This window comes from Camelus ferus, chromosome 10, assembly GCF_009834535.1.
Source record: "Camelus ferus isolate YT-003-E chromosome 10, BCGSAC_Cfer_1.0, whole genome shotgun sequence".
Lineage (NCBI taxonomy): Eukaryota > Metazoa > Chordata > Mammalia > Artiodactyla > Camelidae > Camelus > Camelus ferus.
The window spans coordinates 52,821,058-52,837,822 of NC_045705.1; the positions used below are offsets into that span (position 1 = coordinate 52,821,058).

At 37.9% G+C, this 16,765-nt stretch overlaps 1 long non-coding RNA gene across 2 annotated transcripts in view; it reads right to left on the reverse strand.

The window, feature by feature from the left end:
• Window positions 1-16,747, reverse strand: part of LOC116666449 — a 32,788-nt gene extending 16,041 nt beyond the window's left edge. The window contains exons 1-3 of one of the 2 annotated variants that reach the window (XR_004323301.1): window positions 16,370-16,747; window positions 10,306-10,771; window positions 8,477-8,736 (exon numbers count right to left, since the gene is read on the reverse strand). This is a non-coding gene — a long non-coding RNA (uncharacterized LOC116666449). Of the gene's footprint in view, window positions 1-8,476; window positions 8,737-10,305; window positions 10,772-16,369 lie in introns of those variants that run through there. The other variant, XR_004323302.1, reaches the window with a different exon arrangement.
• Between the last annotated feature and the right edge of the window lie 18 nt (window positions 16,748-16,765).

The window sequence follows — 16,765 nt, forward strand, 5'->3', positions numbered from 1 at the left end:
AGCAACTCATACTCATTGAAAAAATTCAAACATTTCAGAAATATTTAATTTAGGAAATAAAATTTTTGCACAGTTCCAATCCCCAGAGGTAACAGCTGTTACTAGTAAAATATCTTTCTCACAGTTGGAAATCTTGCTCTTATGAAACAGAGGACTTGAAATGCTTCACAATCAGATCTCAAAAGGCAATGCAATGCTGAGATTCCCTGAAGAGTAAATGATGAAAGATTATTCAGAACAGAAAAGGTATACAGAAATAACTGGGTAGAAAAGTTTAAATGCTAAAGGAGCTGTCTGATTCCTAGACATATTTTCTGCTTTTGAGTTCATTTGCCTGAAGCTGTCCAGGGTGCTTGATTAAGGCTAGTGTTTACTTCAGTGGAATAAATGAGCTCTAGACGTTGACCTTCATTTTTGGTTAAGTGTTCATATGTTGCAGTTTTCTTTTTAAAGGGAAAAGTGTTGTCCTGAGGCTAAGAAGGGTTTTCCATTCTTGGCAGTCTTCTTTTTTTTTTCCCTCCCCTCCACCTTTTTTTTTTTTTTTTTTTTAATGGAAGGGCTGGGGATTGAACCCAGGACCTTGTGAATGCTAAGCATACACTACCACTGAACTATACCCCCACCCTTGGCAGTCCTCTTGACATGGTAGGTAGATAACAACAGAAAATAATTCAGTATTTTTGTGCTCATTTGTACCTATCAGATTGGGATAACAGTATCTGTCTGCCTCCCCAGGGAGATGGTGAGATGACTGATTTCTTCTTGGTCACTTGCTTTTGAAATCAGAGAACAAAATCTAGACTTGAGTTCTTTTAAAGGAAAGAATTGTCCTTTCTAGACAATTCTTGGAGAGTTTCTTTAGAAAAAAAAGCCTCTCTTGGAATCCATTCTGGTGCTTAATAACTGTTACCATCAGAAATTCTGAACTTTTTCAAATGAATATAACAGAAATCCAATTCAAACAACCTGAGGTGGAAAAGAGAAGGTATTGGTTCACTCTTCTAAAGCCTGACAAAAGTAGAGCTGGTTTCAGGGATACAAGTTCCATCAGGAACTATGATTGGATTGGAGAAATTCTGCTTCAGTATCTTCAGGTTGCTTTGAGTGGAGGTGCATTCTCAGAAATTGTGGAATGGCCGTGTTTGGCCACATGCATGTCAAAACACTGAAAGCTAGTCTTCAAAGACAGGGGATACCAAAACAGCTGTGCAGAGAGAAACAGAGATGTGAGAAAGTAAAAGGACTATTGGCATCACAGTTCTTGATGGGTTTTCCAGATTCTCTTTCCTTTCCCTTTGTATCATGGCTGCTTTGGGGCTTTGCCTTCTCCTTGCACCAGTTTGAAGTGAATTTCTCTCACTCTCCTCTAGTCTCCAGCCCAGTCTTGTAGTCTTCCTTTCCCTTTCTTCTCCCGTAGGCTCCTTTTCTCAGCACCGTCTTCCTGCCTCAGCCTTGCTCCCATTCTCACTTTCTTGTCTACATCTTGTCTTGTCCCGATATTCATCCTTCTTCTTTCAGCCTTGCTGAGCTCCTTTTCCCTGGGACATGTCATGCATTTTTACACCTCCATGATTTGTTTACAGTTTCCTTCTCTCTGGAATGCCACTTCCCCACCTTTGTCATATCTAAATCCTACTTACCTTTCAAAATCCAACTCACATAATTCTTTCGTGAAGCCCCCTGACACATTCTGTCAGAACAAACCATTACTTCTTCAGGCTCCCATAGAACCACCAGAGCAAGTGCTACAATCTGACTTGAGTTATTTCTAGTTATATATTTTCCTTTGTCTCCTGGTAGAGCTTGGTTTTTTTGAGGGAAGGACCTTTCTTAACAGTGCACTGCACAATTCAGATGCTCAATAACATCTGTCAAGTTGAATCATGGAAGAAACTAACTGGAAAAACTGCAGAGATCTTTGATAAGAGGCAATGTTGCTTAAGAAAGACATTAATACTCTGGGGACTGATTTCCCACATTAATTCTTTGCTGCTAAAAAAACAGAGTGAGAGATGGTGCAAAAGTAGGTGATCTTTTTTTTTTTTTTTTTGATAGGGCAGATGACCTTAACTCTTCTTGATTTTAATTCTTAAACTCTTCTTGATAGGTTATTGAATTTGGCCTTTATCCTACAACCCAAGTGGGCCTTGCCTTTATTTTTAGTAGAGGTACTGGGGATAGAACCCAGGACCTTGTGCATGCTAAGCAGGCACTCTACCACTGAGCTATACCCTCCTGTTAAAACAAAAATTTTCTTAATGGCAGTACTGGGGATTGAACCCAGGACCTTATGCATTCTAAGCACATGCTCTACCACTGAACTATACCCTTCCCCTCAAGTGGGTCTTGCCTTTAAAATGTCTACTTGGAATAGCCTTCTTGAAACTTGTATCCGGAAAAAATTTGTTCTTTCAGTAAGCAAAAGAGAGAACTCTAAACTGACACATTAAATGGTCTTGATATGTGATGGGGCCCACATATATATGAGTAACTGGCTTATGAAGAAATCTCAACCTATCAGGGCATAAGAAGCAGTGGAGCACCTTGGTCAGGAGCTTGGCTCTGGAGCAGGACTGCTGGGGTCTGAATTAGGCAAATTAACTTTTCTGTGCCTCAGTTCCCTCTTATGTCCACTGGAGATTGTAATGGACCTACCTCATAAGGTTATTACGCGGATTAGACAGGTTAATGTAGGTAAAGTTCTTGAATAGGCTGGGCACATAGTGAAGTACTCAGTAATTATTAGGTGTTACTATTTTTGATTACCACTTTCAAGTATATTGTGGCAAATCCTCCTTGCCTGTACTTTTCTTTTCTTTTCTTTTTTTTTTAGTGGAGGTACTGGGGATTGAACCCAGGACCTTCTGCATTGCTAAGCATGTGCTCTACCACTGAGCCATTTCCCTCCCCCTTTGCCTGTATCTTACTGACATCCTGGGCAGATTCTATGACTTTACCAAAACTTCTGTTCAGTCTTGTTTAAAATGTCTGTCTCATGACTGGTTCAAAACTCTCCACCTCTCCCAGTACAAGCTAGACTTACAGCAGAGAAGAACCATGGAGTTTTTCAATCCTCTTCCCACTCTAGTGCCCTGCAGGGTAGGTGGAGATGGCTCATGCCCTGGGGCCCTCTGTCCCCTTCTCTGTTCTCAGGAAGGGGTCAGAGAGAGAGGGATGAGGCAGTCAGAGCTCTCCTCATGTAGCTAGTTGCCTCTCATTGGGGAGGCATCCCTGAAATCTACTACTCTGGTTCAGTTTTGTCCTGCTACTGCTGTGGCCTCTGATGAAGTGGTAGCCTCCACCTGAATGGGTGCACAGTCTCTTTCCGCACAGTGTTCAGTTTTACCTCAGATACCTCTTCAGCATTAGATGACCGAAGCATGACTGATGCTGGAGAGGAGACTGGAAACGATGCTTGATTTTGTTGTTGTTGTTACTGTTCTGACAAGCAGGGACAGTTTACAATCAGAACAAACTCTTATTTCCCACAGTGCCTACTGAGTAACCTCCCGGGGAGGATGTGTAATAGAGCTCAGAGTGGTTGAACCAGATCAGAGACCAGAAGGCCAGAAGCTGCTCAAAGGGCTTTAAAGAGAGCAAGAACCTCAAATATTTATTGAATATCTACTAAAGCTAAGCATTTAGTGTACATTATCTATTCTGCGTGATAAGGATAATTTAGCTCCTTTTACAGATGAGGATAGTGAAGGTAAGAGGAATTAAATCAACTGCCATTATTTCTGAGGGCCTTGTTTCTTACCAATTTCTACAACCAAAAAAAATCTAGTTAATATTTCAGAGAGGCAATATTAACAAAGTCATATTTTGGACATTTAGGATATGACTCTGATTGCTAATGTTATTTTTTTTTCTGATGCAAATAGATGCCTTTACTTTGTATCAATTCACAAGTATAAGAGCCATAAAATGTCCATTTTTGCTATTCTTACAGGTTCTTCACTACAGAGAACTAAAGAAAAGAATGATCATGTTGTTGTTAAGTTCATTGGGCACTTTTCTGTCCTTTTAAAATGTGTCTTCTCTGTATGTGTGCAGTCTCTCTTCACCTTAACTGAGAGAACTTTTTCATTACTAATTTGCATATTCCATTGAATTCCCATGTATTTTAGGGTGACTCTCCCAAGAGCTATTAAGGAAAATATGTGTTATGTTTACTGTAGGATTTGCTAATGTCTTTTGATTTCCTTTGATCTCAAGGCAAGTGGTAAAACTAGTACTGTGTATGTGATACACTCATATTAGGCACAGAAACCGGCACCAAGGGCACAATTAGAAGCTGACAACGAACATGATAATCCCAATACATTTTTTTTTTTTGGCAAGATGATAATTGAGTGGAAATTTTAAATTCTCTTTTTAAATCCTTAAACAAATCATTCCTCCTAAGCTTTTACACTTAATTACTACCATCTATTGGCCACCACCTATTAAATTATAAATGAGTATGTACAAAGCCTACTGTGTACCGGGGAACTATTCAAGGTGCTGTAGTACTGTGGTAACCACGGCAGACAAGGTCTTACCTAGGGAGACAGACAATAATCAAATAAATACAATTTCAGATGCTATAGTGTGAGGAATATAAGACTAAATGTCATGAGATAGAGTCATGGGAGGAAGGCAATATAAAACAGGATAGTCGGAGAGGGCTGACATTTGACTGAAACCCAACTGATAAGGAGGTAGCCACTCAAAGATTTGGAAAAGAGCTTCTCAAACTAAGGAACCAGCTGGAGGCCTGATGAAATGTGTGGCAACTTTCAACATTTTGGATGCTGAGAATGCAGGCCCTCTCCATTCCTCCCACCCTCACCAATGAGAAACCAGCAGTAAGAACAGTGCCAGATTGGAATATTTTACTTAACTTCCTGGAAGGTGAAGGACCTGATACTGGAAATAAGCAGAAGTCAAAAAGAAGACGAAGGTAAATTGGAACCTAAAAGTGTACCTACTATGATTTTCTATCATAAAGGTGAATTCTAGGAAATTTGATTTAATTTCATTGATTCAATAATGAAATTGACTAGCAAGGAATCTACCCTAAGTCACTCTTCTAAGCTTAGTGCATCGCTCTATTTATAACTAAATGTTTCCTGAAGTAAAATAGGAAACAACCACTTTGCTCCCTGTATTTATACTTCTCAACAGAGATCCCAGAGTAGATTTTCTTACATTTGTGGTAAACTACTTTTAACTATGCATCAAGGCAATAAAAATAGTTTTCATGTGATTATGTCTTTGGAAACCTGGCACAAAATGTGATTTCACTTAGAGAGTGTGGTGTGACAGCTGTAAATCGCCACATTTCAGCTTAATGCTTCAATATTGTATTTTCAGTGTGACTGAGTCGCAGGCTTTTCCTGGCTTTGACTGCCTTTTCCATAGAGAAGCTGGCACTCAGACAAATCCCCTGAGACACTGTCACAAAGAGATGCTGACAGATGTCTGTCTCTCAAAGGTCCTAACTGAGCAACATTCCATCCAGACGTGCTGGGCATGAGCATGGGTGTCTGTCTGTTGGCCTATGGAAGGGTCTTCTCACTCTGTCCTGCCAGCAGCCAAAAGGCATGGAGACTCTTTGGGATGGGAGTTCTGCTCTGGGGCCAGCATGCTCTGGTAGAAAGGCATTGGGCCAGTTTGTTTGTTTATTTAATTTTTCTTTTTTTTTTTTGCGGGGGGGGGTTGGTAATTAAGTCTACTTATTTATTTATTTTTTATAGGAGGCACAAGGGATTGAACCCAGGACCTCGTGCATGCTAAGCATGCGTTCTACCACTTGAGCTATACCCTCCCCTGGCCAGTTTAAAAGGGCAAGGAGTCTTATTCAAGGAAGCCAGAAGTAGTGCAGCAGGCTGGAGAATCAAATCTTTCTTCTCATTATATGGTTCGGTTATTGAGTAAGTACTTAATAAATGATTGACCCTGTTCAGGCACTCTTCTCTATACATGTGATGTTTTTGTTTTTCTTTTTTGATGGAGGTGCTGGGGATTGAACCTAGGACCTCATGCATGCTAGGCATGCTGGCTACCACTGAGCTATACCCATCCCCCCTCAACATGTGTGATGTATAGATGAAAGCTTAACTCAAGGAACTCATCCCAACTTGTTTGGGGAAATAGCCTATAGCCGCCAACCCATTTTTTAGCCACTCCACCCCAACTCCAAGACTGCCTTATGACTCATTCAATGAATTTTTAACTAGTTATATCAAGTTCTTCTATGCCAGGCACTGTGGTCTGCTTAAGATATACAGAAATAAAAGGACAGATTGTTCTTAATACTGTACACACAAAAATGTTACAGTGGTTATCTTGGGGGAGTAGAATTAGCTGGAGATATGGACAAAGACTCTTAATTTTTAGTTTTTGAACTTTACTATTTGAACTTTTTGTAACAATTTTTTGGCACTGATTTTTTTTTTTTTTTTTTTGGTAACCCAGTTAAAATATTCTAAGCAACTGTTTGTGCCAGGCACTCTTCTGAGCTTTGGGAAGACAGCACTGAATAAAGCAGAAAAAGTCCCCTGTCCTCATGGAGCTTGCATTCCAATTGGGGAGGCAATACAAGACAAAAAATCTATAGAAATATCCTATATAATATAACGATAATCAATGGCATGTCCTATGGAAAAAATAATTTTTTAAAATAAAAATTTTCACTTCAAAAAGTTATTCTAGGGGGAGGATATAGTTCAGTGGTAGAGTGCGTGCTTAGCATGCAAGAGGTCCTGGGTTCAGTCCCCAGTACCTTCGCTAAAATAAATAAACCTAATCACCCCTCCCCCAAAGTTATTCTATTCTGATTTATTCAGATAATCTTGACTCCTTAGAGATCAGGATTCTTTACTGGCTTGGGCAAATATGAGCACTGAGAGAAACAGGCCAGAGAGCCAAGCCTCAAATCCTTAAGCCATCTGGACTCTTATCCAGAACTCTCCCCACCCAGCACAAATGAAAAGGCAGTCTGAGCTGCCTGCATTCTTTTGGCACAAGAGCAATGTCAATCCAGAGAGCTTGACCTGGCTGGTTGCTCTTGGCCAGAGCCCAGGCCTTTCCCCACCCAGTTTGGGGACAGAACTCACTGCTGTGCCAATATTTGAAGGTGCTGACCCAGCCTACCCCCACATCCATAGCCTGCTTCTTCTTTCCGGCTTCACCAGCTGGGTTTTAGGGACCTGATCCCACAGGCTTCTGGCTTGCCTCGTCTGACTGCTGCCTAAACACTGGGACTTAAAAATTAGTTCTAAATGTCTGAGACCAGCCACCACATTCCAACCTATTTTTAGGATAACATCCTCCTTCTTTGGCTCCCTGAGAAACTATTCTTTTTCTATTTCTAAACAGTTTCCATTCCCAGTTCAGACTGAGGTCTCCTCACCTGGGAATGCAAAGCTTAGGGGTTCTAGTTCCTGCTTACAGCCAAGAAGATGTTGTTTTCACTGAATTCCTCTAGTCAAAGAAGAGGTAAGATTTGATATGATATTAATGAAACACAACAAAAATTGTATGTACATTAACATTACAAACATTAAAAAAAATCTTTTTCATTTTCATTCCAATCATGGAGGTAAAACAAGCTTACTGCAAAAACTTTAGAAAATACAGTACAAGTAATTTATACCTTAATAAATTATTTTCATTTTGATCTATTCTCATCCTCACGTGTTAGCTGTTGTTATGAGTTAAATATTTATGCACCTGGACAAAATTCAAAAAGTAAAATCTCACTGTTCCCTTGCCACCCAGTTCCTCTTCCTGAAGCGAACTGTTCATAGTATTCTCTTATAATCCTTTTTATTTCTGTAAAATCTGTAGAAATGTCCTACTTTCTTTTCTGACTTTAATTTTTTTTATTTTTCTTGCTTTGTATCTTAGTCAATCTAGCTAAATATTTGTCAATATTGTTGATTTTTTTGAAGAACAAGCTTTTGGTTTTATTGATTTTTCTCTGTTGTTTTTCTATTCCGTATTGCACTTGTCTTCATTCTGTTCTATATTATTTCCTGTCTACTGCTAGCTACTGGTTTAGTTTGCTCCTTTTCCTAGTTCCTTAAGGTGTAAAATTACTTTATTGATTTACTTTGCCACTCTCTCTACTATATATATAGACATTATTAATATTCACTATTTTATCTTACAGTACAATTGATTTTTTACAGTACTGTTCTATGAATTTTAGCACATATACAGATTCACAAAACCAACATCATAATCAGGGTACAGAACTACTTGTTCTGTTAATTACTTAGAGACGAGTGGGGAAATCTCCAAATATAATTATGATTTGTGTATTTATTTCTTTCAGAAATGTTGCCAGCAATGCAAAGAATTTTTTTCTTGAATCATTTGAGTGGGAGTTGTTGATATAATATGTAAAGTTACTCTTTTTCCTTTCATAATTAATATTTTTAAGATAGATACTTTGAAACTACATAAATATACTATTTTCATCAAACTTTTAATTTAGTCATTGACTTTTTTATTAATATAAATTCATGATTTCATATTTTATGCAATGGGGTATAGTCTCTTAATATCAGTATTTATTTTCCAGCTCAAATTATACCCAAATTGGCCATTGAAGCCTCTTCAAGCTGGCTCTTGTCCTTTTGGTATGCCCCTGTCATTTTTTGAGCTCTTCCTTGTTTCTTGCACAAGATGTTCCAGATTCATCTTGTATTTTTCCATGCTCCAACCCTGTAATCAGCCATATCTCTAAGAAATGGAGAATATTACTTAGAAACAGGATCTTGGCACTAAGTATGTTCATTGTCCATGAGGCATCACTGCCCCAGGCCCTTTGGGTCGACACACTCGTTTACATTTGTACTCATTCCTACTTCTGTCTGTCCATCTGTCTGACTATCTATCTGTTTTCATCTATATGTCTATTGAAAACCATGATGTCAGACTAATACTTTCAATTTCAATACCTCCAACATTACAAGTTTCATTCTACTTTTCTCCCTTTCCATGTTTCTAATGATGATAGTAAGAAAACTCAGGCTTTTATTATCCCTAACATTTTTACTTATTTTTTAAGTCAATCTACTAGTTTGTAACCAATCCCTTTTTGCTACACTCTTCTCTCTCCTGTGCAGATGCCCACCTTATCCCACTTGAACTCCAATACCTCACACCAGGTTGCCCTATGTGGATGCACTTTTCACCCAGTTTTGACTCTTGACTCCTGGTACTAGGGTAGTGTCATCACTGCCCCCTGTGGATACTCCTTTCTCTTCCTTTGGCTTTGACAATCTGCTTTGAGCCGCCCCTTCCTGGGGATACCCTTGTCCCCTGATGTGCAGAAATGAGTTAATATACCAGCCTTGAGCCTGTCATCCCTAGGAGGGTGTGTATGCAAGGTTGGCCCTAGGCTGGCATCTGGTACGTTGGATTTCAGGAAGGTTCATACCATTCCATTCTGATAACAGTGGTTCACTGTGCCTAGACTGTTCGTATGAATAATGTGGTTTATGCTGAACAAGTGCTTTCCTTGTGTGAATCTGGAATTTTGGTACATGCTAGGTATGGAATGCCTTTGTGACCAACTTGCAATAAAAACCTTGAGTGCTGAGTCTCTAATGAGCTTCCTGGTAGACAACATTTCACGCATGTTGTCACAATTTGTTGCTGGAGGAACTAAGCATGTTCTGTGTGATTCCACTGGTAGAGAACTCTTAGAAGCTTGTGCTGTGCTTGGTTTCTTTGAAATTTGCCCCATACACCTTTCCTTTTGCTGATTTTGGTTTGCATCGTTTTGCTGTAATAAATCATAGCCTTGAGTATGACTATGTGCAGAGTTCTGCAAGTTAATCATTGAACCTGGGAGTGGTTTTGGGGACCTCTGACGCACCTGGCTTGGGCTCTGAAACCCCACTGAACTGCCTCTCTATAAGGACACTCCCCACTCTGCTTGGGTTTTACACCCCTATGTAGAACCAGTCCCCTTATTCTGTCTGGGCTCTGATACCCTACACCAGGCTGCCCCACTTCAGGGACACTTCAGGTGATGTCCTCACACCACTCGTTTCCAGTTTTTAGCTACTGTGACTAAAGCTGCTGTGAATATTTGTGGTGTAAGTCTTTTTGTCTACATGTATTTTTAACTATACTTAAGAGTGGCACAGCTGGGTCATAAAGTAAGTGCCTGTTTTGTTTTACAAGAAATTGCCAAAACTTTTTCCAAAGTGGTTATACCATTTAACACTCCCACCAATGATACATGATTACCAATTACCCTATAAAAACTATATAATGAAGAAATAAGTCTTTTACTGTTACCTGTCTATTTTTGGCACTCTTCATTCCTCTGTAGGTCTGCATTTTCTTCTGCCATCATTTTCCTTCGACATTTCTTGTATTTTAAGTATGCTGATGACAAACCTCTCAGCTTTCGTTTAACTGAAATATCCTTCTTTCACCTTTGTATTTGAAGATATTGCTGCTGTATTTAAAATTCTCAGTCCACAGTTTTGAATTTCTTTTCTTTAAACAATCTAAGGCAGTTGTTCCATTTTCTTCTTATTTGCATTTTTTTTTAACAAGAAGTTTGCATTCATTCTTACTGTTGTTCCCCTGAATGAAATGTGTCTTTTCCTCCAACTCCCTTCTGGCTGTTCCAAAGATTTTCTGTTCATTTTTGCCTGTCAGTATCATTATGACATGTCTAAGTGTGTTTTTCTTTATGCTTATCCTGCTTGGGGTTCAATGAACTTTTTGATCTTTGAGCTTATTGTTTTCAACAAATCTGAAAAAAAAAATTAGCTATTATTTTAAAAAGTACTTCAAATATCCAAATTTTTCTCTTCTTTCTTTCTAAAATTCTGATTAGACATATGTTGGACTCAGCCTTTTTCTGTCTGTGCTACAATTTGAAGGAATTCATTTGGTATGTCTTTAAATTCACTGGCTTTTTCTTTTGTAGTGTCTAAGTTGATTTTAAACCTGTGGAGTTAATTTTTCACTTCAGATACTGTATTTTTTAGTCCTAGAATTTCTATTTTGTTCTGTTTTATGGGTTACATTTCTTTATTGATACTTCTCACTTGTCTCATTATTGTTCATGGTTTCCTTTAAATCATTGAACATATTCATAACAGCTTTCTTAAAAAGTCATTCCTGGGTCTCTATTGATTGATTTTTCTTCTGATCATGGGTTACCTTTCCCTGCATATTTAAATGTCTGGTAATTTTAGATTACATGCTGAACATTGTGGATTCCATGCTACAGAACTTCTTGATTTTATTTTCTTTTTCAAAAAACTTGAGCTTTGGCACAGCAAAGTAAATCAGTAAATCATCAACAGAATGAAAAGGCAACCTACTGAATGGGAGGAGTTATTTGCAAATCATATATCTGATAAAGGGTTAATATCCCCAATTTATAATGAACTCACACAATAACAAAAACAAACAACCCAATTGAAAAATGTGCAGAAGATTTGAATAGACATTTTTCCAAAGAAGACATACAGGTGGCCAACAGGCACATGAAAAGATGTTCAACATCACTAATTATCAGAGAAATGCAAATCAAAATCACAATGAGATATCACCTCACACCTGTTAGAATGGCTATCATAAAAAAGACAAGAAATAGGAGGGAGGGTATAGCTCAGTGGTAGAGTGTATGCCTAACATGCATGAGGTGATGGGTTCAAGCCTCAATATTGCCATTAAATAAATAAATGAATAAACCTAATCACCCTCCCACAAAAAAAGATAAATTTTAAAAAGTTTTATATAAAAAATTGAAAAGAAATGCCTTAAAAAAAAAAAGAGACAAGAAATAAAGGGGAGGGTGTAGCACATGCTTAGCATGCATGAGGTCCTGGGTTCAATCCTCAGTGCTTCCATTAAAAAAAAAAACCTAATTACGCCCCCCCCCCAAAGACAAGAAATAATAAGTATTGCAGGGCATGTGAAGAAAAGGGAACCCTTGTACACTGTTGGTGGGGATGTAAATTGGTGCAGCCACTATGGAAAACAGTATGGAGGCTCCTCAAAAAATTAAAAATAGAACTGACATGTGATCTAGCTATTCTACCTCTGAGTATTTATTCAAAGAATACAAAAGCACTGATTAAAAAAGAAAGATACATACACCCCTGTATTCACTGAGGCGTTATTTACAATAGCTCTATTTAGGCTACCCCTTCTTGTGCTGTGGTTCAGAAAGTGCCTCTAGGCGAAAAGTCATGTGATCATGAGACTCTTGTCTCTCTTCTCTCAAGGGTCATAGTCCTTGACTGACTATTGTTTAGTATCTAAAAACAGTTGTTGCCGATATTTTGTCTGGTTTTCTAGTTGTTTGCAGTGGGAAAGCTGGTCTGGTACCAATTACTTTGTCACGGCTAGACAGGGAAATCTCAAATTGGCTTTTGGCTTTGTATTATATTTTAAGAGGCTTTCCCAGTGATTTTTCTTGCGGAGGGTCAATAGTGACTTGGAAGGAAGTATGAAGTATTCTGGATGTTGACACCTCCCCTGTTGAGTTTGTGAATATTCAGCAAGCTGCAAACTTAAATTATGCCCATATTTCTTTATATATAATACATTCCCTTATTCCAATATTGACTTAGATTCTCAAAAAAGTTTTTTAACTTTTATTAGATAAATATTTGCTATGCTTGCACAAAGATAAACCTCCAGGGCCTGTGAGTCAAGATTAAAAGCAGAAAAGGATGGTGTTTGCTCTAGAGATTAGGGGGCAAAAGGGAGGAGCTGACAATAAGAAGCAAGAACAGAAATGTCTAAAAGAATTTATTTACTGTCTCTCTGTTTCTCCTCAAACAATTCAATGATCCCCACATTGTTCATTATTGTTTTGTGGAGTGAATTTTTCTTTAGGTGTGTGATGAAGTGCTTAATTCTGTTTTAAGGTTGCACAAGGGTAAAATCAGAGGCTTTCTTATAGTTTATACTAAGAGAGGTCTTTTGCCTGAGATGATAAAAAGTTTTTTCTATTTTTTCTTTCTGTATTTTCATAGTTCTTATTAAATTTAAAGGCTTAATTATCTGATAATGAATTTTGTACATAGTATATGATATCTGACTTAAAAAATTGATTAGACAATTATCCTAGTACCATTTATTGACTAACTGATCTTTTTTCCTTCTGATTTAAAATGCTTCCTTTATCATATATTGATCCTTATGATTATATGGGTCTATTTGTACCTACATTTTTCTTGATCCAGTACACCTCTGTTTTAATTACTTTATAATATTTTTATATTTGCTGGTGCAGATCTACCACCCTTAGTCTTCTTTTTTCATTTGAGCATTTAACTATCTAGTGATCATATGCATTTGGGGAGCTTTCATGTAACACAAAGGCATTCACTATACAAAAATATACTGAGAAAGGAACCATGCTGGATCACAAAGGGGTTTATAGTCTGGTGGCAGATATTAAATAAATAATTAATATAATTAGGTAATTACTAAGATAAAATCAATCCAGGGGAGGAGGTGCCTGTCATGATTGGTACCTTTAAGACAACTCTTCAAGGATAAGCAGTAATTGATCAAAGGGAAACACTGGGGAGAAGACATTGAGGGCAGAGGGATAACAATATTCCAAGGGCACAGTAGCACAAATGAGTATGGCATGTTCAGGGTATTATATGTGGTTCAGAATGGTTTCTTTCATTCATTTATTTGTTTATTCATGTTGGATTCAGAGTCAGCTAGACCATATGAGCTTGTGTCAGATCATGAAGGCGTTCAAGATTGTCTCTTAGAAGGGGGAGAGGGTATAGCTCGAGTGGTAGAGTGCATGCTTTCAAATTAACTTGAATTTAATGAATATTAAAAGAGAATTCTTAGGTTTCTGACTTGAGCAAAAGGGGAGCTGATGGTGCCATCTCCTAAAACTGTGAATACAAGAAGTGTTTAAAGTTTGGAAGGCTAAAGTTGATTTCAGATTGGGATGTTCTGAGTTTGAGGTGCTTGTGGTACACCCTAGTATAAATGTCTAATAAGCTTTATGTGTATAATTCTTGTGTTTGAAATAAACATTTGTCACCTATGTACATATAAGTGGTTGTTAAAGTCATGGCCAAGATTGCCTGGAAAAAGACTGTAGACTGAGAACAGATATCTTGGAGAAATGTCAGTATTTAAGGGAAAGGGAAAAGAGTTTCCTTCAAAAAAGTTTACAAAGAGGTCAGAGAATTGTCATGGAAACCACAACAGAGAGAGCAGTTAATGTATTAAGCAATGGAGAGAGGTAACAAATGACTAAAAATACAATCCAGTGAAAAGAATCTCACTGGTGACTATAAGGAGATGAGTTTCAGGTGAGAAAAGGTGATAGCAGTCAGGAAGTGAGGAAGTATAGATAGACAGTATCCAAAACAAAATTCAGCATCCTTCCCTCCAATGTGACTCTTCTTCCTGTAATCTTAAGCACAAATATTTCCCTCAGCCTCCTAAACTAGAAATTCTCTAACACCTAACCCTTTTCCTCTCACTTAGTATTCTTGTCTAATTAGGGCATTAGTTCCTAGATTCCTTAAAATTTCTAATATTCCAGAAGGAAAAAACCCAAATATCATGATTGTCTATTGGATTGGTGGTATTAGAGATGATTTTTATGTTTCTCTGATAGTTTGCTTTTTCAATATTTTTCTGGAATAACTAGCATGTATTTACTCATATAATTAAAGTAATAAAAGTTTTCAAATAATTTCTCTTATACATCATCTTGTATCTGACATCATCTCTGTTTCCAGTCCGCCATCCTGGGTCTAGCCAGGATTATCACAGTAACTTCTTAGATTCTCCTTCTGCTGCTAGAGTGGCATGCCTCCAATTCTGTCACTGGACAGTCAGAATAAGATTTGTAAATACAAATCTTAATAGTTTCTCCAGTTAAAAGTTCTTCCATGGCTTCAGACATCTTTGAGGATTAAGTTCAAACTTCTAGCACTTTGTGATAATAGCCTTGTCTTATCTCATCTCACTTCTTTCCATTCTCCTATGCTTGAAGCTTTCTTTCAAAAATAAGCAGTAGCTCCTAGCATTTGCAAAAGCTGTTTTCTCCTTTCCTTTGTTAATTTCCACTCACCCTTTAAATCAGTTTAAGAATCTTTCTTCCTAGGAGACATTTGCTGCAGCTCCATTCTAATTTAGACGCTCCTCTCTGCTGTTGCAATCTATTCACCTCTCAATAAGTGTCATCACACTGTATTAATGAAGTTGTTCATCTTTTCCTAATTTGTCGCCTATTTAAGTATTCTTCTACGAATTTTCTGTTCATATCCTTTCACCACTTTTCTGTTGTGCTTTTCTTATTGATTTGTAGTAATTCTTATTTATGTGGCAAGTATTTTTTCTCAGTCTGTTCCTAGGTTTTAGAGTTTATTTTTTGGTGTTTTTGGTGTACTTAAAAAACTTTTTTTAGCAGGGAGCTTATATAGCTCAAAGTGGTGGAGCATGGGCTTAGTGTGCACAAGGTCCTGGGTTCAATCCTCCTGTACCTCCTCTAAAAAAAGGTAAGTAAATAAATAAACCTAATTATCCCCCCCCCGAAAAAAGAAAATTAAAAAAGAAAATTTTTTTTAGTAAAATGTATCAAGTGTTTAGAAATAGTTATGCATTTTGCTCAGGAAGACCTCTATACTAAAGATACAAATTTACTTGCTTATGTATTTCTTCTAATATTTTGTTTTTCATAGGTATCTCTTGGAATTTGTTTTTGGGTAAGCATTGTCCACATTATTAGTCTCTTCATAATTTTCTATGGTTGAAAATCTATTCAACAAATTTACTGAATGCCCACTTAGGTGCTGGCACTGTCAGCTGTTGGAAGATACAATGGTGAACAAAAAGATAAGACCCCTTACCTTCTAGAGGTGGAGACAGACAATAAACAAGTAAACAAGTAATCCAAATAATTATTGCTTTTGATAATGACCATGATGGAATTAAATGGGAAGCTACCTCTTAAGAGTGGTCACTGAAAGTCTTAATGTAAGGAGGCAGAGGATCTGTACATAAAACAGTTCCATTGACTGACTCTCCCATCCTTTACTTAACAAATTTTCTTTAGTGTTGGGGTTTTAGATTGCTTCTGCACTTATCATTATGCTAACAAATAATTCAGTTAGGAATACCTTCCCCAGTATGTTTATTCCCATGGAATAGTCTCCTAGAAATGCAATTACTGGATAGGAACAATCAGTATTTTTATACACATTGCCAAGTTGCTTTCAAAAGGGAATCCCAATACACTCACCAATGAGTAAGCTGAATACCGCTCTGAGAGGTAGGAGGGGAAAAAGTAACTATCAAAAAAGTACGTTTGGGCTCAGCAAAAGGAAAAGATGAATGAACTGACCTGGATTCACAAGTGAGGGGTAGCAGAGTGATGACATGGGAAAGCTTTTGCTTGGGAACAAGAAAACCGGATTGGATTCTAAATCCATTTCGGCCACCCTGTGACCTTCACAGGTTATAGCTCCTCCCTGAGCATTAGTTTCCTGAAACTCAGTGGGTTCGGTTCAGGCTTTATGTTTTCCAACATCTTCAGGCCAAGAATTGTCTAGTCCCTATAGGTTAGAGCCAGTTGGTGGAATTGGTGGAGAAGGCAGTAGGTTGAACAGACGTCCATTGCGAAACGCCGACTAATCATTCCCAGGCACTTCCGGCCGCCAGAACAAAGGGATTGAAGTCTCCGTGCCCGCACTTCCGGGTAATTAAAGCTGCGCATTAGACGCCTGCGTCCATGAGTCAC